General features: G+C 46.8%; 1 long non-coding RNA gene across 2 annotated transcripts; it reads right to left on the bottom strand.

Annotated features, from left to right (window-relative positions):
- Positions 1–285: 285 nt before the first annotated feature.
- Positions 286–25,167, bottom strand: LOC144798512 (uncharacterized). Of its 2 annotated transcripts, none has more exons than XR_013603560.1 (5): positions 24,086–25,167; positions 18,810–19,161; positions 13,188–13,280; positions 5,766–5,880; positions 286–545 (listed from the first exon to the last, which is right to left on the bottom strand). It is a non-coding gene; the product is annotated as an uncharacterized LOC144798512 (long non-coding RNA). The 2 variants fall into 2 exon arrangements; XR_013603559.1 differs by having other exon boundaries at positions 12,554–13,280.
- Positions 25,168–25,620: the final 453 nt, after the last annotated feature.

Consider the following 25,620-nt stretch of genomic DNA (forward strand, 5'->3'; position numbering starts at 1 on the left):
AAAATCCTTTTTTTACAATACAGCTATTGAAAAAATAAGTATTCAGACCAACCAAAGCTTTTTCTTTGGCATACAATTTTGTGCATCTTCACAGTAAAAAGATGGACAGTGTTATGAACCTGTGTGAAAAGTAGATGCCAGTAAAAGGCAATATAATTTGTATTTAAACGCAGCATTGCACCTAGTGACTTGCAGCCATACTAATAGGGTCTTGACTTTGAGGTACAGTTTATTATACTATGTTTTAACATAAGGACTTGGTGATTGAAATAAAAAGGACTTGAATGACATATTGATATTTAATTTTATTTAGTTAAAACACATACTTCACCAAGAGGAACCAAGGATACCAATACAAGACAATATTAAAGATATGCAAAAATTAAAGTAGTCAACAAAAACAAGAAACATTGTTGTAAGTTTTTCAGATTTAGCATTCTTTAGTTCTGATCTGACAGCATTTTTGTATGGCAAGCTTTTTCTTCATAAATCTGTTGTTTGGCGATTGCCAGCTGTTGGCCCCTTGTACACAGGTTTTGTAAACCCTAACAAAAACAACAACAAAAAAGATAACAAAAGCATAGATTAGTACCTTGCTTCTATTAGACTGGCCTGCCTTAAAAAAAAAAAAAAAAAAATCACCAAATTTATTTACAGCCAGCATGATAAGATGTTCGGGGTATAGGGGTTCATAAGTTAACAGTATGTGCACTTCACTTGGGGTCTGATTGAGTCATAGCTGCAAAAAAAGAGCACATGCACAATTAGGTCATTTATAGGATTGTAGGTAACAGCAACAAAAAATCTCTCTGATATATTTTAGCAATGTTCGACACCAGAGTGGGTGTTGTTCGGCATGGCTAAAAGTTAGTAGGGTAAAGGAGAGTGGCATGGAGTGTCGTGAAGTGGAGTAGACTGCAGTGTTATGGAGTGGCATACAGTAGAGTGGAGTGTCGTGAACAGGCGTGAAGTGAAGAAGCGTACAGTGTTGTGGAGGGATTAGAATAGAGTTGAGAGGACCACAGTGTCAGAGTGGAGTAGCATAGAGTGTTGTGAAGTGGTGTAGAGTGGAGTGGCCTAGAGGGGGCTGAGCAATGTTCCCTCTAATTTTTTTCCTCTGTGTGCGGCAGTTTAGGGTCTCTGTGCGCTGCAGCCATGGCTATGTGCGCCAGAAACCAAACCGCACGCAGGTCGAGAGACCTCTAGTAAGGGGGGAAAAAACAGGATTTGGATAGCTGCTCGTGCGTGTGCTTTTCCTTTTCTAGGCAGCTATTGGCCTTTGTGTGCATCTTTTAATGAAATACTACATGCAATAGGCCACAAGCGGGCGCATTGCTCCACCCATGGCCTATTGGTGTCTATTATGTGCTTCAATAGGCCATGGCTCGCAGTGGCGCACGTACGCGTACCACTCACAGGCTTTTTCTATTTTTGTATCCGCTTTCCTTACAGCTGTGCGCTGGTTTTACAAATGGCTGGCTCTCTGCCACTCCCGGGGCCCCAAGAGCACCGTCTCCAAATCTCTGGGCAAACCAGACCAGGGATTGTCCTGTAGGAACAAGCCTTGTTCCCCTAGCGTGGCTGTAGCCCAGAGGGAGAAGACACTGCAGACACGCCGCAGCCCAATCTCACAAGGCAGGTCAGGGAACTGTCCACAGCCACCGGAGTAGCGCCGCATTCACTTGCCCATCGAAGTATGCACCGCTGGCAGAGTCAGGCAGGTCAGTGCTTCCATCAAGGGCCAAGCAACTCCCGCGACCGGGCCGTCCCCGGCCTCCTCCGCTCCGGTCTTCAGCCCGGCCCTCCATCGGCCACAAAATAACGGCCGGGGGCAGCTCAAACATTATGTAGGTTCCAGCTTGGCTTATTGCTAGCCCCCGCTCGCCTCTCGACATGGGCTCTCTGGTGCCCCATCACGCCTCCAAGTCACCCCCCCAGGCGTCTCCCCCAGCTTCGGGCAGGGAAGGTAGGCAAGGCGGTGCACCTTCGGGGGGCAGAACCCCACCCCACAGCAGGCCCACTCCGTTATCCGCACCTCTCGAGCCTCTTCCCACAGCCTTCAGGGCTGGAGCACCTCAGCTGCTCGCCCCCACTGCTGTTCCCTATCCGCGTCGACCTTCAGTCTGTAAGGCCGCACACCACCCCGTCGCTGCTGCAATGCTTCTAGGGCAAAGCCAGCTGCAGTCGGTCAGACAGGATGTCAAGGGCGTCCGCCAGGGCCTGAGCAGCTCAGGGTGAGTCCATTAATGAACTGATGATGCCAAAGTACAGGATAACAGGATAGCAAATGTCTGTTGAATGTTAGTCTTTATTCACGTGTTAGCTTATCTTTTTCCTGTCTCGGGGTTATCTGTAAATTTACTTCTCCTGTTCTCGAGTGGTCATGTGTGTTCCTCTGCATGCCTGAACACTGGGGATACTGTGCCATTGCATAACATTATAAAATGTATTTTCAGATACGTGTTTAGATTTAATGGGCTCCCTGAGTTAACAGTTAACATTATTGCCTTTCCATATCATGCTCTAACATATTGATCCTTGAGATATGTACGAATGGCACATGCATCTGTACTGGCATGTACACACACATTTATAATCTTATGACCTGGTGTATGTGCTCTGAAAGACACACTGTTGTGGACATGCTACAAAATATAGTGTCAAATGTCTCTAGTTAAAACTAAAAACCTGTGGAGTATGGCTTTGATTGACTTCACATTGCCCAGTATTCAGTGCACCCCAAATGCCCAGGTGGGAGAATACAGAGGCCGATTCTACTGTGTGCGGGAATGCACCTTGTGAAACCACTAGCTGTTCAGAATGGAGCCAAAGGTCAGAGGGTCTGGGGTGTATGAAACGCTCACTCTAGCAGCCCCTGAGCCTGTCCCTACTCTCCTGACTTCGCACTTCCTCGCTCGCATTTACTGCCTGCTAATTGCAGGCAGTATATGTGAGCAGAATATATTGGGGAAAACCTGCAGCTTTGATCCGATAGTTGCATGCCCTCTAGTTTGTTCTCAAATCCACAGACTAAATATAACAATTTAGTGACATTGATGGAGAGATACCCGCCGTAATTGTTAATTTCGGCCCCCACATTTCCTCAAGTAGTTTCTGGGCAACTGTAATGTGCTCCACCCATAGAAGTCTTACTAAGTGTGTCATGGTGACATAAAAGTATAATGTAATCTGACAATGTGAACGTGGAGCTATGCAAAGTCGTGAAGTTCAATGGTTTGCAATTTTGCTTTATTTAAAAAAAGAAAGAAAAAAAAGAAAATGGAGCTCTCTCAACAGTGCACCGCTGCGGGGCCGATTGTGAGCAATTGAGTTAGTATTCAATGTTAATTGCAGCGCACACACGGGCTGCAATTAACATTGAATACTAACTCAATGGCTCACAATCAGCCCCGCAGCGGTGCACTGTTAAGAAAAGAAAAGCACAGTGTCAAACACGGCCTGTGCTAAAGCACACGTCGTTTTTGAAACTCGGTTTTTCTTTTCTTAACAGTGCACCACTGCGGGCTGATTGTGGGCCTTTGAGTTAGTATTCAATGTTAATTGCAGCCCGTGTGAGCTGCAATTAACATTGAATACTAACTCAGTGGCTCACAATCAGCCACGCAGCGGTGCACTCTAAGGAAAGGAATGCAGCAAGTGCAAGGGCCATTTGCACGTGAAAGCACGCCCTCCCAAAACCCACTTATCTGACACTCAGTCGTGATCTTCTTGTCTCCAGCAAACAGAAAATGCCGGGTTTTCGTGCCGCTCGCATTATAAATGCGGCGGCGTGAACAGTCTCAGGATGTGCGCGCTAAATAATGAGCACTGCGCACTTGAGGAGCCTTCAATGAGCGCGCGCCCGGGCGCGCAGGTTATTGGGAACAGTGGGGCTGAGTAAAGTGTTGTAGAGTATAGTAGTATACAGTGGAGTAGATTGTCATAGAGGAGTGAAGTAGTGTGTAATAAAATAGAATGGAGTAAAGTGGCATAGAAGGATTGTCAGAGTGGAGCAGTGTCCTAGAATGGAACAGAGTAGAGTCGACTGCTGTGGAGTGGCATAGAGTGGAGTACAGTGTGAGTGGAGCAGAGTTTAATGGGATACAGCATCAGAGTATAGGGTCGTACAGTGGAGGTAGTAGATTGGCCTAGAGTGAAGTGGTGGAAACGTACAGTGGTGCAGAGTAGATTGGCGTAGAGTGCATTGGGGTAGACTGCAGTGACTTAGAGTAGCATAGAGTGCAGTGGCATATAGTAGAGTGGTGCAGATTAGATTACAGAGGTGTGGAGTGCAATGGTGTGGTGAAGAGTGGCGTAGAGTGAAGTGGTGCAGGGTAGAGTGCGGTGGCGTAGAGTAGCGCAGAGTGCAGTGGTGTAGAGTAGCGCAGAGTGCACTGGCGTAGAGTAGAGTGCAGACTTAAAGTGCAGTGTTGAAACAGTTGGTATAGGTACAGTGTTTTAGGGGGCATTGGTTTTGAGTAGAGTGGCGTAGCATACAGTGGCTTAAAGTAGAGTGGCACAGAGTGCAATGGCGTAGAGTGTATTGGTGTTGAATAAAGTGGCATGGCATGTGGGCTAAAGAATGGTGATGGATTAAACCCAGATCAGTTGACTGGGGGTGAGTGTTTGATTTGCTCAAACGCTCCGTCCATCATCCCCTTTTGTATCGCTTTGTTCGCCCTAAGTGTGGCAGGGTATGCTCAGACGTGAGTCCCTTGCTCACTTGGCCACTGGATTCAAGATAGCCTGGCTGATGAGGATTATGAATCCGAAACCGGTCACAGGATGCTTGTTTCCGGTCCATGGAAGACATGGCTTGGCAGTTCGGGCTGGACTGTTTCCATGAGGCACAGGGTCAGACTGATTTGCAAATAGCCATGTCTGAAATGGGGTGGCTGAGTGGGCTAAAGAATGGTGATGGATTAAACCCAGATCAGTTGGCTGGAGGTGAGTGTTTGATTTGCTCAATTGCTCCGTCCATCATCCCCTTTTGTATCGAATAAAGTGGCATGGCATGTGGAAATGCCATCATCCAATGTATTGGTAGGCTTCAACCTAAAAATGTCCATCAGCGAATGTGATCTTTCATTTTTGTTCTATGTTTTAAATGGAGAGGAAAGTGGAGGATCTTAGCTCTGCCCATGTAAGGTCCTAGTTTTACATGGTAGCATCTTTAGATGCTGTCTTTTTGGAGTTTGAAATGCAGAGATATTGGCAGGAAGGAAGAGAGACCAGCTAAAGTAAAGAAGCAGAATAGTGAAACCAAATAGAATGCTTTCCCAGTACCAGCAATTCCAGTCAACAGATGTCACCTGTGTAAACAGAGGACAAACAGTTACGATCTCAAGATGTGGCTTCTTCAAGATGGGCACTGGGGAAAATTTGATGTACTGTGCTTGCATCGTGCCTGTCAAAAAAAGTTAAGAAACTGCTCTGGCTCCCAGTATCATATGGCAAATAGAAGCCTTCATACATCACTATTACACAGTCTACCAAGCAAAGTCTGATATAAAGCTGGAAACAGTGTCCCATCACTGTAGTTCATTCTAACACAGTTTTATGGTTGGAGTCCTTTTCATGAGACAAAGAAAGACTTGATCCTTTGTAAACAAGTGGTTGGAAGAGTGCAGAGAGAGAAAATACAAACAGCAATGATGGAATCCTTTTCCGATGTGATTTGTTCGGGGGATAACATATGCCAAGCAGTTTTACGGCTAAAAAATAATATTATTTATATTACTATTTTTATGCAAGCAATACAATACCTTTCAGCTGAATGGTCGTTACTAGTTGATCCTTGTGCAATATTCTCTTCAAGACTGGGGCATTTGGTACTCAGGAGGGCCCATTAGAATCATTCAGCTGGTGCTGCAGATCAGTCTGTATATAACAATACATGGTATTATCATCATACATGTCATTAGGTATAGATACTATAAATTAGCCATTACATATTTTTGAGAATGCTGCATTTGTTGGTGCCTTTGAATATGTCAAAACAAAGTTCATTACAAATGCTGCACTGCAAACTAATTTTCATGTACGCCTCATAGCTCATAACTGTTCTACCATGCAGTAATGTTTTTAAAGGCATCACAATTGGTAAACGCAGATATACTTTTGAGCTATGCAAGTGTTGGTCTTGGCCCTTTTTCCTGAATTTTTTCGCTTTTGTGGGAATCAACATGTCATGTGGATTTATTTCAAATGCAAATGTTAAATGCTGTGCAATTGTGTAAGCACCTATATCTCCCCCATGGTAGAGGAATGTATAGGCCATGTGTGGTGCGAGATGCAGTGATACATGCTGCGCAAGGGCGTGCGCAGTCATTTTCACCATTGTAGAAATGCACCTTTGTAAAATGTCACTTTTAAAATGGACGCCATTTCTGTCTGCTTGTGCCGCCTAACTGAGGTGGGTTAGCGGTCTAGTGCAGGGGTGGGGAATTCCTATCTCCCGACGCCCGAGACATCTAGATTTCTTAGGAGGGCAAGAGGTTTTAATTTGCATTGTGTCCAAAGGACAAGTAGACAGATTTATGGTAAAACGATACACAGCTGTTTAACCCTGTAGGTCACAGCCAGTAAATAAGTTGCTCCGAGCATTTTTTTGGCAGTGAAAGGGTCAATGCAAAAGCTGGGGCCTGCACTTTAATTTCCCCAGAGCAGAAAAACAAAATGATAAAGCAGAGCTCAAAGTTGGAGCCAGCTCGATAAGCTTGTTTGACTTCCAGGCCCTCCCCTGGTCCTTTTATTTTCATCAAGCATGAGATGCACATCAAGCTTCGGCAGCTCCAGTACAATCCAGCAATGGCATGTAAGAGGCTGCTTTTTTTTCTGCCTCTTGGCCCCTTGCTCTGACTTGAACTGTATGACCCCTCCCTGTCTTGTATTCTCTGCTCCACTCCTTGGCCTCATAGGGCTCCAATATCCCTGCTCATCTTCAAATCACTTTGCTTTCCCTTCTCATGCACCCCCTCCTTGGCACTTTGCGTTTCCTGTACACCTTATGTTACACCCGGTGCCTAAACCTGCTAACCCCACCACCCTCCTGCCGCCCTCTCTGACATCCCTGACCCACTCCCTTTGGCCTCTCATTTCTTACGTCATCGAGGGCTTACATTAAAGCTCATTAGTTTCCCCATGGGCTTTCATGCAGGCCTAAGGCCACCCCTAATTCTGTCCTTGCACTAGGCCTCTCATCTCACTTTGTGCCTGCACCAGGGGCATTGTGAACACACCGCTGTAGCAACTGCAGAGTTTTTGATGGGCCTCTTCAATCTGCAGGTCCGCAGACAAAGGCCCATAATGGACTTGAAAGGGTGGGTGGGAGAGTGAGTGAAAGGGTGGATGAATAGATGCATGGATGAATAGTGAAAGGGTGGATGGATAGATGCATGTATGAATAGGTGAAAGGGTGGATGTACAGATGCATGGATGAATACGTGCAAGAGTGGATGGTAGATGCATGCATACATTAATGAGTGAAAGGGTGAATGGATAGATGCATGTATGAATAAGTGAATGGTGGATGTATAAATGCATGGATGAATACATGCAAGAGTGGATGGTAGATGCATAAATTAATGAGTGAAAGGGTGAATGGATAGATGCATGAATGAATGAGTGAAAGGCTGGATGTATAGATAGATGAATGAGTGGAGTGAAAGGGTGGATGTTTAGATGCATAAATGAATGAGTGAAAGGGTGGATGGATAGGTGCATGTATGAATGAGTAGATGATAGATGCATGTATGAATAAGTGAATGGGTGGATGTATAAATGCATGGATGAATACGTGCAATAATGGATGACAGATGCATAAATTAATGAGTGAAAGGCTGGATGTATAGTTGGATGAATGAGAGGAGTGAAAGGGTTTATGTTTAGATGCATGCATGAATGAATGAGAGAAAGGGTGGTTCGATAGGTGCATGGATAAATGAGTGGATGAATAGATGCATGTATGAATAAGTGAAAGGGTGGATGTATAGAATGCATGGATGAATAAGTGCAAGAGTGGATGATAGATGCATACATTAATGAGTGAAAGGGTGAATGGATAGATGCATGGATGAATGAGTGAAAGGCTGGATGGATAGATGGATGAATGAGTGGAGTGAAAGGGTAGATGCATGGATGAATGAGTGGATGGATGTAAGGATGGATGTGTGAAAGAATGGTAGGATAAGTGCAAGGGTGAATGAAGGGATGAGTGAGTGGATGGATAGGTTGAAAGTGGATTGATGAGTGAAAGGATGGATGGCGTATTGAACGGGTGGATTAATGGGCGAGAGAGTAGATGAATAGATGGCTGAGTGGGTGGGGATGGATGGATGGGTGGGTGGAAGGGGTGAACAGTTGAGTGTAAAGGTGGATGGAGGGATTAGTGAAAGGGTGGATGGATATATGACGGAAACGGAAGCTGGACGGGTGAAAGGGTGGATGGACGAGCAAAAGCATAAATAGAGGAAGTGAAAGGGTAGGTGGATAGATGAGTGAAAAGGAGGATGGGTGGGGTGGGTGGATGGATGAGTGAAAGGATGAATGGAGGGATGAGTGAAAGGTGGATGAATAGGAGTGAAAAGGAGGATGTGTGGAGTGAAAGGATGGATGAGTAAAAGGAAGGCGGGATGGATCAGTTAGATCGATAGGTTTGGAGATGGCAGGATAGGTTTGAACAGGGGCTTCTTGAACACCCATTTAGTAGCTACAGTAGAGGTGGAGCTTTTGATGGGCCTCTTCTGTCTGCAGCTCGGCAGACAAAGATTTGTAATTAATGTGAAAAGATGAATGGATGTTTGGGTGAAAGGATGAGTGAGTGGAAGTGTGGCTGGCTAGACGGATGGATGGATGATTGAGTGACTGGGATGGTTGAGTGACGGGGTTGGTGGATGGACAAAGGATGTTATAATGAAGGAAAGGGTGAATGAGTGGATGGGTTACAGGGTGTAAGGATTAGAGAGCAAAAGGATGGATGAGTGTAAAGGGTAAATGGATGGATGAGTGGAAGGATGGATTGATGGATGGGTCGAAGGGAGGGTGGAAGGATGAGTGAAAGGGAGGGTGGATAGATGAGTGAAAGGAAGGGTCTATGGATGAGCAATAGGATGTCAGGATGGTTGAAACGGATAGGTTTGGAGATGGATGGGTAGGTTTGGATATGGATGAGTAGATGGACTGACAGATTAACAGATGGACGAACAGATTGGTGAAAGGATAATGGATAAAAGAATAAATGGGTGCAAATGTAAAGGGGAAATGCTAGATATCAGTGGGTGAAAGTATGAATGGGATAGATGCTTAGATGGAAGAGACAAGAGAGCTATGCTGGCGAGGATTCCAATTACTTTTTTCGCTTGCTTGGTGTCATAAGAACTTTGGATCAACGTGGGGGGTATTTAAATTTTCTGGTTCCTCACTTGGCCTACACTATGCTCCTTTCTCTACTGTGGGATTATCAGGTAGGCGTGGTGCTGTATGCCAGCGCGTTCATACTAGACTGCTAGTATTTGGTCTCATAAAGGCCACATTGCCATAGAAATTCTTGGCATTGAACAAAACTACTTTGTAAAAGAGCAGAATGCTGTGACACACAATGAAGCCAGCTCACAGCTAGGCAGAGATAGCTTTTTAATAAAAACAAAAGGTCTTGGTTAACTCAGATTTAATTAGGGGCTCAATGTGAAAGTCACAAAAGTGCACCCATGATATATGTCCTTGTATTAATGAAGATTTACGTTTTTCATGTATTCACATGAATTTCCATAAGTAGGCCAGGAACCCCTAATCCTAGAAAATATTTGTGAATTGCATCTTAGCATGAGCAAATATGAATATACCCCAGCGGAAATCTGTTGAGTGTTTACAAGTTCACTTTTTCTCCAACCACATTTTTCCCAGCCCTGGAAGAAACTTTACTTCTGCCATTGTCAGGGGTAAATTGCCAACCTTTCTCAGTATGGGAAAAGATTAGAGAAGAGCTGGTGAAAAACTCAAAATTCAAATCCTTCTATAGTATTTGCCTGACATAACCAGAGAGCCTATTATCAGAGCTCTTCTATAAAGAGATTGCAGCCATTATTTGACGGCGCACTACATGGCACCAAAGGGACAAGTGGATTTTGTTACAGAACACGTAGATTTATGAAGCTACTTGTCCCATGGACAAGTACATATTTTATTAAATTCCACACCCCTGTAGTGTTTGAAGTGACAAGGTGCTCTATACTCCCCACAGTGACAGTTGAGGCTGCAACTGCCAGGGACCTTCTAGCAGCTTCCAGCCTTTCTGGTATATGTAGAGCAGTAGAGATGCCATGTGCTCAGACTGAGGGTTGACTGGAATGAGAGGGGACACTCTGCCAGAAGGTACGGCCACATGGGCCTGTGTGCTGGCCCCTGAGCCCATCTGTACCCCTCTGCTGTCCACAGGGCCAGTGAGAGCCTTTGCTGGAGTGAAGACTGCTGTGTTAGGAAGAGTGCCACTTTATGGGAGAGGACTGCTTCTAGGAGCAGCTGTCCTGTACAGATGAGTGCCCACTGTCTGCTGATCTTGCCCAGCCTGGCCTGCCTGCTCTGGTGCCCTAGCGCCTCGTGAGTGCTATACTTTGACGGCCTGCACTCCAAGGAGGTGAGGAGCGTGAGCGCTACTCCCATGGGTGGGACCCCGGGAACTGCGAGTCACCTAGCGCCTGGTGAGCGCTATATTTGAAGCGACTGTGCTGCTCTGCCTGCACTCTAGCGCCTGGTGGGCACCGTTTTCCTGATTACCAGAAGAGGTACACTATCTTCTGTCCCTGAAGCTTCTAGTGGGACCTAGTGCCTCGCAAGCGCTATATTCAAGGTGCCAGGTGAAGAGGAGCGGACGCCTTCAGCGCTGTGTTGTCAAAGCGCTATATTTCAATTCCCATGCGTGTGTGCTGCATTGGGGTGCTGCCTTAGTGCCATATTTGCATTGACTGTGCTCTGCTTGCTTCCAAGGCGCTACAACTGTGCCCAGGAGAAGAGGAGCGGAAGTCCGCAGCGCCGGGATTCTAAAGCGCTACGAGGGGATCCCGGCGTGTGGGATTCCCCCCTGCCTGCTTGGTTGACAGGGGGCAGCTTTAACATTGTGGGGCACTCTTAATTGCAGAGTCCAGATGAGGGACTCCATTTTCCCCAGGCGCTGTGGCGCCAAAGGCTAACCTGCAAGGTTGATGGAACTTATAATGTGAGCCGCTTTCCTTCAATGACTGCATAGCTGTTAATGTTTTATGCCCCCTCCTAATGTGACTTACGCTAATGTGGTGATCCTAGTGCATTTATTCTAATGTGTCAATGCTAACGCTTTTATGCTTATTGCATTGCTGCTAAGGTTTATGCTGATGTCCAAAGAAGTGAGGCTGATCTATGCACATTGTGATATGTGATTAATGCACAGTGACAGTATTGCCCCATGCTAATTGTGTTTCAAGCCGTTAGGCTTCATGTGAGATGCCCCATGGGTTTATGCTAATGAGGAGTCTGCCTGAGGTCCACGTTGATGTCTAAGGACAGGATCACTGTGTTCTAAGGTGATGCTTCCCACGCTAAAGTTGTGCCACTGTTAATGGGATTTATGCCTAATGTGATGTTGTCTAGCGTTTTATCCTAATGAGGAGGCTCCATCCCTCCTATGTTTATGGCCACAGGTTTCTGGAAAAGGTTATGTAGGCCCATGATATATCCAAGGGTGGCTCATGCTTTATACTCATGATTCCTGCCTAGCCAGATGTTTTCCTGCCTGGGGGGGGGTAATACGGCTACTGTTATGAGGACTGTATTTATACATGCCGCATGTGTCTCTAGGTCTACTGCTTTCATGCTAAATGTGGTCATGCCAATGCAGGTTCTGTGCCTAATGTACCCCTAAGGCTACAGCTTTGGACCACATGATTTATGCTGATACAGATATGCATAATGTGCTAGAGTTTTAAGGCCTGCTGTTACATGTCTAATATTTTCCTTCCAGGCGGGCGCATAGGTGGTTATAGACTGACCTGACGTGTGATCCATGGGCCATTGTGTATGCTTCATGCTAAGGAGAATGCCTTACGTTTAGGCCTGGTACTTTTAACAAGGTCGCCCAGGGCATGATCTAGCCAGAAGGTCCTGGCTGTTATATATTTAGTGATAGACTTTAACTTTATTCTTCACCCTTCCATTTACTTTAAGTGTACGAGCGATGGTTCTGGCAGCGGCCCGATTGGCGCTGCCCTGTAAATAGTCCCAGTGTAAATCATTACCTAGTGCCGGCTGACACAGTTTGTATGCACCTGTGATTCCCTACTGAAGTGTTGATCTTAGAATACACATACTGTTTTTCACCCAATCTGGTGTGGTCTCTTTTTTGTAGTGTGCCTTGTGCGTCGCCTGTGTGTGCTGCGCGGATGCTTTACACATGTCCCCTGGTACCCGGGTCTAACAGCCGGTGAGAGATGAAAACAAAGCGTCAGAGAATTAAGTGCAGAGGTTTATGTGGCCTGGTTTTAAATGTTGAGTTTCACTTACATTTTAAAGTAGTCATTCTCACCTTATAAACGTCTGACTTTTGCTTGTATTAATACATGTTTCTTTTGCTCTCAGGCCCAGTCCACTTTAATGTAAGCCTGGCCGAAAGGATCCAATCTTCTTCCTTCCTCGATGCTCCTCTGGTACTGCACAGTAGATGTATCACAAGAGTTTGCTGTGTCTTGGAGCACAGTATTCCTGCATAAACAACCCCCCTCCATGTGGTACCCCACTCATGCTGCCAAACACCCCACCAGGCCTCTGTGCTGACCCACCTTTCCAGGTGCAGGTCAGAGTAGCGCATCCAGTACAAGATTCTGCTTTCTGTTGTACATGTGTAGTCCTGTTCATCCCATTATGGAATGAGAACTACAAGTTGTTCAATGCAACAAAAAAAAAAAGAAGAACGATTAAGGATAACATACTCTTAAATTGATTTGGGAATCTTGAAATCTGAACCCCATGAATCACTGCTGAGAAGCAGCCGCCAAGGTCTCTGTGCAAGTAGGGGTTTGAGAGAAAGGACAGCTGTCAGAGGGCATATTTGCTTCTGAAAGCTATATTGAGTTGGCCACACCAATAAAAGAGAAGGCTTCAGAGAATCCTCATCTGGAAACCCCTTGCATGCAAAAACAAGATTGAAACAGTGCTCTTACATTTAAAGAATTACTGCAAGGTGCCTTACAGGTGAAAGGAAACAGGCTTGATCGGCTCCTTGTAGGAAGAGAAAAAGGAAGGAGTGCGGCGTCCTGTGAGATAAAAGAGAGCCATGGTTCATCAAAATCGTAAAGAGAATGCTGGGGAGTCAAAATAGCTGCACGGCGTCTCACAATAGAACAGTATTGGCTACAAAGGGCACTTATAACAAGCATTGGCAAAGCCAATAGGTCTCACCTTTGGGTCCTTATAAGCGTTTATGCAGAGCTATTGGCTTTGCTAATGTGTTTAAGCTGTGCTGTAGAGAAGTGTGGCTGCTGTGCAGCATGCTGAAAAGTTTTAATAAAAAAGTCCAGAAGCATTTTTGTTACCTTATATATGACCAAGAAGGCATTATGTCAAACAGAATGACCATATTAAAAAATGTATGTACAATAAAAAAATTCCTCATTTTTCTTTTGTTCTTGCAATGCTGGTAACTTGTTTTTGCCTATTCCAATGGTTGTTTAGTAAAGGTTTTTTTTTTTGAAAGGGCATAAACAATTGGAGGTTGAAAGTTGTGAACTAGTACCTGTATTATAACACTAGCAGCGCCCAGACGCTAGGGAAGAATCAACAGATAGCAGATTCCGAGAGCAGGCTGATGTGGTGTTGAGTGATGTTGAGGTAGTAGAGGTGATAGTGGTGGCGACTGGTGCTAAAACGATGCTGAGGTGATACTGAATGATACTTAGGTCTTGCTGAGTGATGATGATGTGCTGGTGTACTATTGCAAAGGCGATAGTGAGTGATGCTGGGGTGGCCCCGGGTGGTGCTGGGGTGGCCCCGAGTGATGCAGTGGTGGCCTCGAGTGATACTGTGGTGGCCCCGAGTGATACTGTGGTGGCCCCGAGTGATGCTGTGGTGGCCCCGAGAGATGCTGTGGTGGCCCCGAGAGATGCTGTGGTGGCCCCGAGAGATGCTGTGGTGGCCCCGAGTGATGCTGTGGTGGCCCAGAGTGATGCAGTGGTGGCCCAGAGTGATGCAGTGGTGGCCCAGAGTGATGCAGTGGTGGCCCAGAGTGATGCAGTGGTGGCCCAGAGTGATGCAGTGGTGGCCCAGAGTGATGCAGTGGTGGCCCAGAGTGATGCAGTGGTGGCCCAGAGTGATGCAGTGGTGGCCCCGACTGATGCAGTGGTGGTGCTGAGTGATGTTGTTTCCCTGAGTGATGCTGTGGTGGCCCCGAGTGATGCCGGGGTGGCCCCGGGTGATGCCGGGGTGGCCCCGGGTGATGCCGGGGTGGCCCCGGGTGATGCTGGGGTGGCCCCGGGTGATGCTGGGGTGGCCCCGGGTGATGCTGGGGTGGCCCCGGGTGATGCTGCGGTGGCCCCGGGTGATGCTGCGGTGGCCCCGGGTGATGCTGCAGTAGCGCGGAGTGATGCTGCGGTGGCGCGGAGTGATGCGGCGGTGGCGCGGAGTGATGCGGCGGTGGCGCGGAGTGATGCTGCGGTGGCGCGGAGTGATGGTGCGGTGGCGCGGAGTGATGGTGCGGTGGCGCGGAGTGATGCTGCGGTGGCACGGAGTGATGCTGCGGTGGCGCAGAGTGATGCTGCGGTGGCGCTGAGTGATGCTGCGGTGGCGCTGAGTGATGCTGCGGTGGCGCAGAGTGATGCTGCGGTGGCGCTGAGTGATGCTGCGGTGGCGCTGAGTGATGCTGCGGTGGCGCTGAGTGATGCTGCGGTGGCGCTGAGTGATGCTGCGGTGGCGCTGAGTGATGCTGCGGTGGCGCCGAGTGATGCTGTGGTGGCGCCGAGTGATGCTGTGGTGGCGCTGAGTGATGCTGCGGTGGCGCTGAGTGATGCTGCGGTGGCGCCGAGTGATGCTGTGGTGCTGCTGAGTGATGCTGCCATGACACAGTGTCTTTGCTAGTTACAGTGGGTAGAAAAGGGGTAGAGGGGGTAGAAGGGGTGTAGAGGAAAAGCCTGAGGTGGCACTTTCAAAAGCCACTCACTAAATTTCTCGCAGAGTAGCGCATGCGCTGGCTCAGCTAGACCTAAAAAGGAGAGGCTCTGTAGAAAACAGGGATTAAATCGAGAAATTAGGCTGCAGAGGTGCCCCATGCAAAATGGCAGCAGTCCATTGTTCCGGAGAAGGGGGGGGGGGGGGAATGGTCCCTGGTTTCACTTGGAGATGTGAGAACAGAGGTTTGTGTTTTGCTGAATTTCAATTAACAATGCGGTGTCATTTGGACCTCTTCCCTTTTACAAACCAGTTACCACCCCAAATCTAGAGCTGAAAACGTCTACACGTTTTGCAAACAGATTAAGGTTACAAAACATGGATACATCACAAACCAAAAAATACAAGAAGGTAGTAGTGTTGCCAACATGGGAAAGGAACGCACATCAACAAAGCAGAAGCAAGTACCTGAAAATTAAGTAAATGGATATGTAGACAGTGGCTGTGAGTATAGCGGGGTGCTAGGTGAGCTGTAAGCACTTGCTACCAAAAAGTGCCGTAAGCAAATTGAAGAAACAATCCACTGGAAATTTCACAAAGAAGTCAGCTAATGCATCACACCCAAGTAAAAGTATAGTTGGTCCCAATTACAACGAGATCATCAAGGACCAATATCAGAATTGAGTAAATAAGCAATTTCCAAAAGTCATTTGTCCAATGCAAGGCATCCAGAGGTTCCAAAAATTGAGATGATCAGTCCATGCGGATTCAATAAATGATGTTGCTTTTATTGTTCTTCTAACACATATCCAATCAAGAACAGCCAACATGTGTTTCGTCTGTACCAGGTAAGTACAATTATTTTCGCAAGGCTAAATGGTTGTTTCTTAACGTATTTCAAAAGTCCATTAGACACAAGTGAAGAACCGTCAAATCAGTATAAATTCTCCACAGTGCATGAGCTATCATCAGGTTAATCCTCACTGTTCAAAGAGTGTAGACGCAGTGAGTATGGTCCATGCTAAAGTACTTGCTCCAGTATAAGTCATTTAATACAATAGCCTTATTGTTCAGCATGGCTAAAAGTTAATGGAGTGGCTAAGGACAGAGTACTGTAGAGTGGCACAGAGTAGAGTGATGTGGAGTGGCATGATGTAGAGCTGAGAGAGGAGTGGCGGAGAGGGGGAGAGTAGTAGAGTGCCATTATGTGGAGTGGCGTAGAGTGCCATTAAGTGGTAAGGAGCAGAGGAGTGTGACATAGGGTGGGGTGGAGTAGAGAGGTGTGGAACAGAGTGCCATACAGTGGAGTTGCATAGAGTAGTTGAGTGACGTAGAGTGAAGTGGCACACAGTACTAGAGGGTGCTGGGTAGTGGTGAAGAGTGGCACTGTGTGGTGTGGAGTAAAGTGGAGTGACATAGAATGGGGAAGAGTGGAGTAAAGTGGATTGAACTAGCATAGAGTGAAATGGTATAGTTTGCAGTGGTATGTAATAGAGTGGTTTGGCGTAGAGTGTTGCTGAGTGGAGAAGAGTGGTGTGACAAAAAGGGGAGTAGAGTGGTATGGCATAGAGTGCTGCAGAGTTGCATTGTGTGGAGTGGGGTAGAGTCGGATAGAGTGGAGTACACTCTGGTGTAGTGGCCCAGAGTAGAGTGGGATATAGTGATGAGGATTAGAGTGGCGTTATGCAGTATGGCGCGGAGTTGCATTGTGTGGAGTGGCATTGTGTAGAGTTACGCAGCATGGCATTGTGTGAGTGGCATTGTGTAGAGTGGCGCAGAGTGGCATTGTGTGGAGTGGCGCAGAGTGGCATTGTGTGGAGTGGCGCAGAGTGGCATTGTGTGGAGTGGCGCAGAGTGGCATTGTGTGGAGTGGCGCAGAGTGGCATTGTGTAGAGTAGCGCAGAGTGGCACAGAGCGGCGCAATGTAGTGGCGGCACAAAGCGGCGCTATGTAGAGTGGCGCAGAGCGGCCCTGTCTAGAGTGGCACAGCTGCGCTATGTAGAGTGGCACAGAGCTGCGCTATGTAGAATGGCGCAGAGCGGCCCTGTGTAGAGTGGCGCAGAGCGGCCCTGTCTAGAGTGGCACAGCTGCGCTATGTAGAGTGGCACAGAGCTGCGCTATGTAGAATGGCGCAGAGCGGCCCTGTGTAGAGTGGCGCAGAGCGGCCCTGTGTAGAGTGGCGCAGAGCGGCCCTGTGTAGAGTGGCGCAGAGCGGCCCTGTGTAGAGTGGCGCAGAGCGGCCCTGTGTAGAGTGGCGCAGAGCGGCCCTGTGTAGAGTGGCGCAGAGCGGCCCTGTGTAGAGTGACACAGGCCAGCACTGTGTAGAGTGGCGCAGGGCTGCACTGTGTAGAGTGACACAGGCCGGCACTGTGTAGAGTGGCGCAGGGCTGCACTGTGTAGAGTGACACAGGCCGGCACTGTGTAGAGTGGCGCAGGGCTGCACTGTGTAGAGTGACACAGGCCGGCACTGTGTAGAGTGGTGCAGGGCTGCACTGTGTAGTGGCACTGAGTAGGGGGCCACAGAGTGAAGTAGAGCAACATTGTGTAGAGTGGATTAGAGTAAAGTGTTTTGTAGTAGAGTAGCGCTGAGGGGAATTGTGTGGCATGGAGTGGCAAAGATTGGAGTTGAACAGAGTAGAGTAGCGCTGTAAAGTAATATTGGAAAGGGGAAAGGCTGTGTTCACCACATATGAATTCAGACTGCTCCCAAAGCTGTGGCACTTAACCCACTGAGTTATCCCTCGCTGTACAGGTTTAATTTGATATACTGTTCGAAAGGGTGTGTTTGGGAACTCAATGGGTCAATGCGCCTGCTGCAATTAACGTCATGTAAATTGCAGTTAAGGCTTTCTATCTCAGTATGCCTAACTCGGACTTTCAATCACACAATATTTGTAGTCATTTATGTGACAATGCTTGTGGTGATCGGCGGATTAAAGAACTTGAAGAAAGTGTAAGGATATTTTGTGAAAATAAAAGCCACCGAGAATGTTGTTAGAGGAATGTCTCTTGGTACGTTTAGTGATTATTGCTAGGGTTGCCACCTGGCCAGTGTTGTACAGCATGGCTTGTATTATAATCTACCTGCTGGTTAAAAAGTTAGGAATATCCCATTATGCCTGTATTTTTCCCGCATCAGTAAATACTATAAACGTTCTATCATGGAAGAATAAAACTTTCTTAAGTGTGTTCTGCAACATCATTAATGACCCCAAAACAACAATTTAAGTAAACAAAAGCAGAAAGGCTGTGTTAACAATTAATACAGGTGATTTCATATACAGTCCTTCTTGAAAATCATAGACTCTTAAAACATGACGAGGGGCTTTATTTTTCTCTGGTTAATGCGACTTCCTTGATAATCGATACTCATTAGATAAACAATGTCCTAGCAACGGACTAAAAATAAGCTGTACAATATAAGGAAAGAAACATACTGAAGCAAACAAATACAATTACTTAAAAATCTTTTGAATGTTTCGGAACAGTTTAAAGTCAGAGATCTGCCTATTAATCCTCTGTAAATCTAAAATCCTGTGCCACAAAAATCACATTAAATGGACGACCTTTACTCTAAAGGATGCATTTCAGACCCTTAGTTTTGTAACAGAAATAGTTTTTTTTGTCGGATGCCTTTTAAACTGTGATTATCTCCAAACGGAAGTAAAGCATACTCCTGTTACCTGGTGCAAACAATCTGTTCTTTGGCCACCGATGATATCTTCCTGTACAGCGCTGAAACTCTTGAAGGTGGCAGAAATAAAACAGAACAGAGAATTGTCATAGTGCTTGGTACAAGAAACATCAACGAAGATCTCTTCAAGTTGCAGCATTGTTCACGCAGGTGCCCCGGCGCAGGTAGTGACGTAATTTCCAGTGCCACAGGAAATGCATAGCCCAGGTCCAGGTGTAGAAACACATTGCATTTCTCTAAAGAAATTAAGTATTGTGTCGTGTATCAGCTGCTGTAGCTAAGTCGGTCATGTTTTGCTTTGCGGAAGGGAAAGGGAAGGAGCAGCGTGGGAACAATAGGACCTGAAACAACAAAGACAGATATGTAAACATTGCATACAATGATCTAATCTCAATAATGCTCACTAGACTCCCCACAGCAAGAGTGAAGGTGAATGGCCAAATTTCCGAACCGATAACTATTACAAGAGGTACTCGCCAGGGCTGACCACTATCGCCTCTATTATTTGCTATAGCGACTGAGCCACTGGCGGCCCATCTTAGACAGCATCACACAATGCGCAGCATCGGGTTCACGACGCGGGGACTGCTTGTCTCCATGTATGCTGACGACATGACTATTTACGTAGTGAAGCCTGAAGAAAACCTTGAACCGGTTATGAGAGTTTATACGATATGGGGGTCTTACAGGTATACAGATAAACTGGGCGAAATCAGTGATATTTCCCCTAACAGATTGGACTAGAAAATGTGACACGGAGTTCCCTCTTGAATGAACGGACGGTGAGGTTAAGTATTTGGGTATTTGGTTTAGCAGATCCATACAGGAGATATGGCTCGCAAACTATGGCAGAGTGATGGATTGGGTTGAAGGTAAGACGCAGAGATGGAAAACACTGCCACTCTCCCTGACGGGGCGTATAGCCCTCACTAAAATGGTAATTTTGCCGAAATTACTTTATCTGTTTGTTAATATCCCACTTCCTCTAAATGGTCATTTCTTTAAAAGACTCCGCACTGGGATCCTGGATCTGGTATGGGCGGGACGACAGCCTAGGGTATCATGGAAATTATTGACGCTTCTTTTTGCTCAGGGTGGTTTGACAGCGCCGGATTTTGAGCTTTATGAGTATAGCGCACAAGCGCAATATTTGCATTTTTGGCAGCATCCGATTCCATTCCAGCTTCACGTGGCTATCGAAATAGACGCAGCCGCGCCCACCCCGCTGATTGTGACGGTATATCATCCATACAAGCGGTCACCAGAGGACATCAGCACAATTGAAACAACTAGATGGGCCTGGGCAAGGTTGGCGAAGAGGGCCGGTATCGAGGAGTTATATGCACCATCGATGCAGTTGGGCGGGAATCCATTGTTAAAACCGTTAATAGACAGAGCAGTAACGGCAAGGGCGAGTACAAGAGGGTTGAAGATGGCCAGTGATCTTTACCCAGATTACGTCTTTTTGACGTTACAAAAGTTGAGCGAGCCTAACGAGCCTTCTGCATCTTATATGCTGTTTTATCAACTCAGAGCAGCATGTAGGGCAAATTACCCGCAATTTCCTGCGGCTCCGCCCACGCTGCCAGCCTTAGAGGCGTGCTCTCTAATAACTCCCCCCGTAAATTGATTACACGGATTTATAACATAACGCAGAGCACGTCACTGGTAGTAATATGTAGGTTCAAAATTGAATGGGAACGGGAAGCAGGCATAACAATAACTGGCAATCAATGGGAATTTTGTTGTACACAACTTGAGAATCTGTCACCTAATTATAGATTGAGCCTAATACACTTCAGCTATATACATAGGACTTATCGCACACCTAAACAGTTGCTGCGAATGGGACTTCAATCGGATGCTAAATGTTGGAGGTGTGGTGTGCAGGAACCAACCTTCTTCCATCTGACCTGGGAATGTGTGCAGGTGGCGAAATATTGGGGTGAGGTGCTAGGACACATAGGGCACATGATTGAAGTGGATTTGAGAGCTGATCCGTTACTAGCGCTTCTGGGTTTTGTCATAGAGGTGCCCAATACTTCACGTAAGTTGGTTGCGATGTTGCTAGTATTGGCCAAACGCCAGATAGCGCTACACTGGAAGAAAGTGGCCCCACCCACGATAGCGGAATGGATAGGATCGGCTGCGTATTGTAAATACCAGCTGACACACTACTGGGACCTGTTGCCAAGTAGGTCTAGGCCAGTTGACATTTGGGAACCATTTACATTATGGCTGAGCCGGAGTGGCTCTGACTTATGTGCCTGCTAGTGTGGTGAAAAGGGTAGAGGGCATTAGGGCGCTCAAGACAGGAGTGGGCAAGAGAGGGTGGTGGGAGGGTGCTGTTGCAGAGGGGATAGGTACAGTGACACTATATTGAGACTAGTAGGTACGCATGTGACATGTGTTGGATGGGTTGGGCACTGAGACGTCATCCACAGTTATTGTACAGTCTGGGGCCATGGCAGGGAGTTGGGTTAGGGTACTGTTGATATGATTTCCAAGGACATAAAGGAAGAGTTTTATTATGTAATTGGACATGATTCACACAGGTATAGATTAATAATGTGCTAGTGATAAAACGCCGCCGGGCCCTATGGGATGTCGGCTATCAGGCTGTGTTATTCCATCTGATATGTTGCTATGAAGTGCTGCCGGCCTCCGGGTTGTGGATTCACAGATGTGTATTCTGTGTGATGTGAAATAAAGGTTTTTGAAACTTAAAAAAAAATAATAATAATAATTCTCACTAGACTAGGATGGGCATATCTCATAACATACTTGGTCTTCCTGTATGAGCAAGCTACCCCAGGATATATGTAGTTCATAAGTGTCATCTATAATACAGAACTCACACAGGTTGGAACCCAGTTACGATGTAAAACAATCGTATCTTAGTATCAGGCAACCATTTATACATATCATGATTCCTGAAATAGCATCCCTAACCCAGCAATCAATATGTGAAAAGGAATAGCAAATGACCACTGGAGTCTCCTCCCTTTTCCCAGAAAAAAGGAAAAATAAATAGAATCCAGAAAAGGAGCAGCTTAAATATAGTTCTTACGAAATGCCATAGCATGATGTTGCTCCACACACCCTATAAGCACAGTTTGTCAATACCTCTCAAATGAGCTCCAGAAAAAGTTAGTTCTTCCCAACGCAGACAAATGGGGGATTAAAAGTCAAGACACAGTTCCACCAACAGAATCCAAACAGATAAACATACACGGTAACGCGTGGCCGGAAACGCCACAGCGCTCTGCTATGCCGCTAATTGACGCCTGTCAATAAACGGCAACGCGTGGCCCGGGATAGCCACCGTGCTCCGCTAAAGCGTTTCAAGAGATTCTTGTTCAGAAAATGGTAACACGTGGTCAGAGAAGCCACAGTGCTCTGCTATTGACCCGGAACAAAAACCCAGGGCTCGTGAACTCCATGAGCAGACTGGATCGAGTCACAGCCAGGAAACGGTTATGTGCAGCGCAACTCACAGCTACATTCCGCTCACACACCACAACGATAAAGCCCCCAACAGAACAGGCCTGCTAGGAAGCACTTCGAAACTCACCGAAGCACCAACCCCCACGTCCAGGAACAGGTACGGGACGGCTCCTGAAACAGCCGCGTAAGACGCTCACAATAAGCAGTGCAAGAACAGATTTTCCAATAGAATTACGCACAACAACGTTGGCGTCTAAAATACTTCCTCCCACCAATGGCCTCCTGGGAATTGTAGTTTTCACTAGGTAGGCCCCGCTACGGCCGAATCCTGACAAAGTCAACCACAAACATTTCCTGGTAAAGTTCTGTTTTTTCAGGTCTGTCGATAAACTTTTCCTTACTGGAAAATACATGTCCAAAACTCAAATTGTTTAAGAGATTCTAGTAACTATATGCATGCATGCTCACGCTTCCCTTTCGTCTAGCAGGACACGTTGAAAAGAAGTTAATTGTTTTAAGGCGTCGCCTGGCCGTAGCGCTGCCTTCCTTATTCATGCAGCACAGCAGGCATAAAAGGGGTGCGAAGTGCCTGGGGACACAGGAGATTTACAGCGTGGGACCAGGATCACGCGCATTCCTCTGAACTTCACAACATTGTGAAAAGGAGAAAGGTTATTTATTAAAAACAAAACTTTACAGCATCTGACAATTTTAATGTTGCACGAAGTTTGAAAAGAGGACCAGGCTAGGTTTTTTTTTTATCCTTGCATAAGGTTAGTGCAAATAATTCCTGTCAGGAAGCAATGTAAATTAGTCTCATCTTCTCATATGCTTGACCGAAATGCAGGTTAAAGCTGGTCTTTCTTAAATTTTTATTTCTCTACATTTCTGTGAGACAGTGCATTTAATGGGCAGTTCTTGAAGGGAACAGCTGCTTTGATGGGGAGTCCCTGCATTTCAAGCATCGCAATGGGATATGTAAAGCAGGATTACAAATTGGCATCCAGGGTTAATGGCAACATGTAATCTTGGGTCTAGGTCTGTGGCATCGCCCAGTTTTTAGCCAAATTTCTTTAAACTGCCTTTATGCGAGTTGGGCGGAATCAAAAATAGATCATTTGAGTTTGCTTTTGGGAAGTAGGCAGTGCAGCAATGCCGGGGTGCAGAATGGTATAAATACTGCTGCATATGCGTGTATTTAGACAAGTACACATTCTTCGTAATTTTGCCCTATTTGATTCCTGAATATGTCTACTATAGAGTAATAAACATACTTATGTAATATTAGGTGTGCTAGTCTACTCTTACAGTGCATTCCCGAATATGTGCCACAATTGGCCTCATCCTGCTGTTTTATTCAGTCTACTCTGCTGCATTATTGCATACAACATTTCAACTTAATCTCAGTGGTCCTGCCTTCAATGCTTCATTTGCATTATTAAAATTAACTGTGCATCATTTTAATGACAGAATCTTTGTTTTTATCAAATGTATTTTTTTTAACAAGTACAAAAAAAGCCTGTAAAAATATTAACTGTGATTTACCTGAAACACAGTTATCTGACACTGGATGCTTATCTGCATATAATTAAAGATACAGGTCATATATGAAACCAAACTGGTGGACATGCTAAATAAATAATTAACAAATATCCCCCCAACCATCATAAACCCTGTGCTCCTGTTAAATGCAAATAGCACATCTGAAGTAATCGGTACTAATTTTCAAATCATCCATCAGAACATCACAAACTCATCTTGTGAAGTAATCGAACACTAATTTTCAAGTCATTCTAAGATCATCAGGAACAACCATACCTTGTGAAGTCATCAAGTACTCATTTTCAAGTCATCCTCAAATGATCAGGGTACGTTTCTAAAGTTTGCGGATGTCTTCAAAAGCTTGATGATGTTGGATGACAGGAAAATTACTTCTTTGAACGTAGTTGAAGGATCATCCAATGACTCTGGGATGGCTTCCAAATGTTTAACCAGGGAACTCAGCACAATTCTCTCCCTCGGTGGCAGCGGGAGCTGCATTCAAGAGTGACGGGCTCTTGCGCGCGCCTGGCTGACCTAATCGTAGTGGCCAGAGTCAACAGACTAACCCCCCCAACAGGCCTCACGGGCGAGACAGGCCCCAGATCGGGCCCCGTGCGCAGCGCAGGTTTTCAAGGCCTACCATCAGGCGTCCCAGTGCCACAGGCCGCACCTCCAGATCTAGGCCGGTCGGGACAGCTCTGCGCAGCGGGAGATCCTCAGCAGGCATCGGGCGCCCTCGGCGCGGCTCCGTCTCCAGGGGCTCTATTCAGATGGAGCAGGCACACGGGAGGGCCCTGCTGCTCGCACCGGCGCCCCGCCTTCCCGGCAGCTCGGAGGCACACCGGAACACAGAACCAGCTCCCGCCTGACCAGGAGAGACGTCGGAGCTTCGTACCTGCGGGTGCTCCAACGAGCGCGGATACGATGCAGGCCTAAGGGCTCAAGCAGGCCGCCGTAGGCCGCAGCTCCACCACGATACACTGCTGCAAAGGGCAATCCCGAGGCACAGACTCGCCGCAGACTCGCCCGAGCGTGGGCTAGAGTAAGTGCCGGCCCCACTGCCTGCGATATTGCTGGATGATTAGCGACGGCAAAGCAGTGTGCTCAGGGAGGCCAGCGGGACTGCGAAAAGCGTCCTACACTGCCGCCATCTTGGTCACGCCCCCTCAAGTACGCATTTTAGAACTTGTGGGGCCAGTATATGTATCATTTGTAAAGACTGAAAATACCACAGAGCTCAAATTTGAATATTTATATCAGTCGCAACACCTTGTACAATGTAATGAGATACCTACTCCCAATCAACTGGGACTTTGATATAGATTGTCACATACATTGAACACAAATTCGTGGGGTAAGGACTAAGGGGCAGATTTATGAGGCCCTTGCGCCACGTTTACGCCGCTGTTGCGTCACGCAAGGCGGCGTAAACGTGGCGCATCCCTACGAACGATTTACAACGTGACGCATCTAGGCAGATGCGTCAGGTTGTAAAGCCCTGCGCCGCTTGTGGGCGTTCCGGCGCAGGGTGGGCGTTCCGGGGCAGGTGCGCCTCGCAAAAGTGGCTGAGTGAAATCTATAAGATTTCACTCAGTCACTTTCAGGCCAATGCTGCGTCAAAAGCCTGCGCCTGCTTGAAGCAGGCGTAGGTCTTGACGCAGCATTGTTAAGATGGGGCACCCCCGAGCCTTGCTGGAGCTGCGTCGCGCTTGCGACGCAACTCCAGCAATGCGCCACCTTTACGGCACAGATGCGTCACGCATCTGTGCCGTTTTTGCCCCATGGTGCGCCGCATTATAAATGCGGCACAC

The sequence above is a fragment of the Lissotriton helveticus genome, chromosome 12 (genome assembly GCF_964261635.1).
Source record: "Lissotriton helveticus chromosome 12, aLisHel1.1, whole genome shotgun sequence".
Taxonomy (NCBI): Eukaryota; Metazoa; Chordata; class Amphibia; order Caudata; family Salamandridae; genus Lissotriton; species Lissotriton helveticus.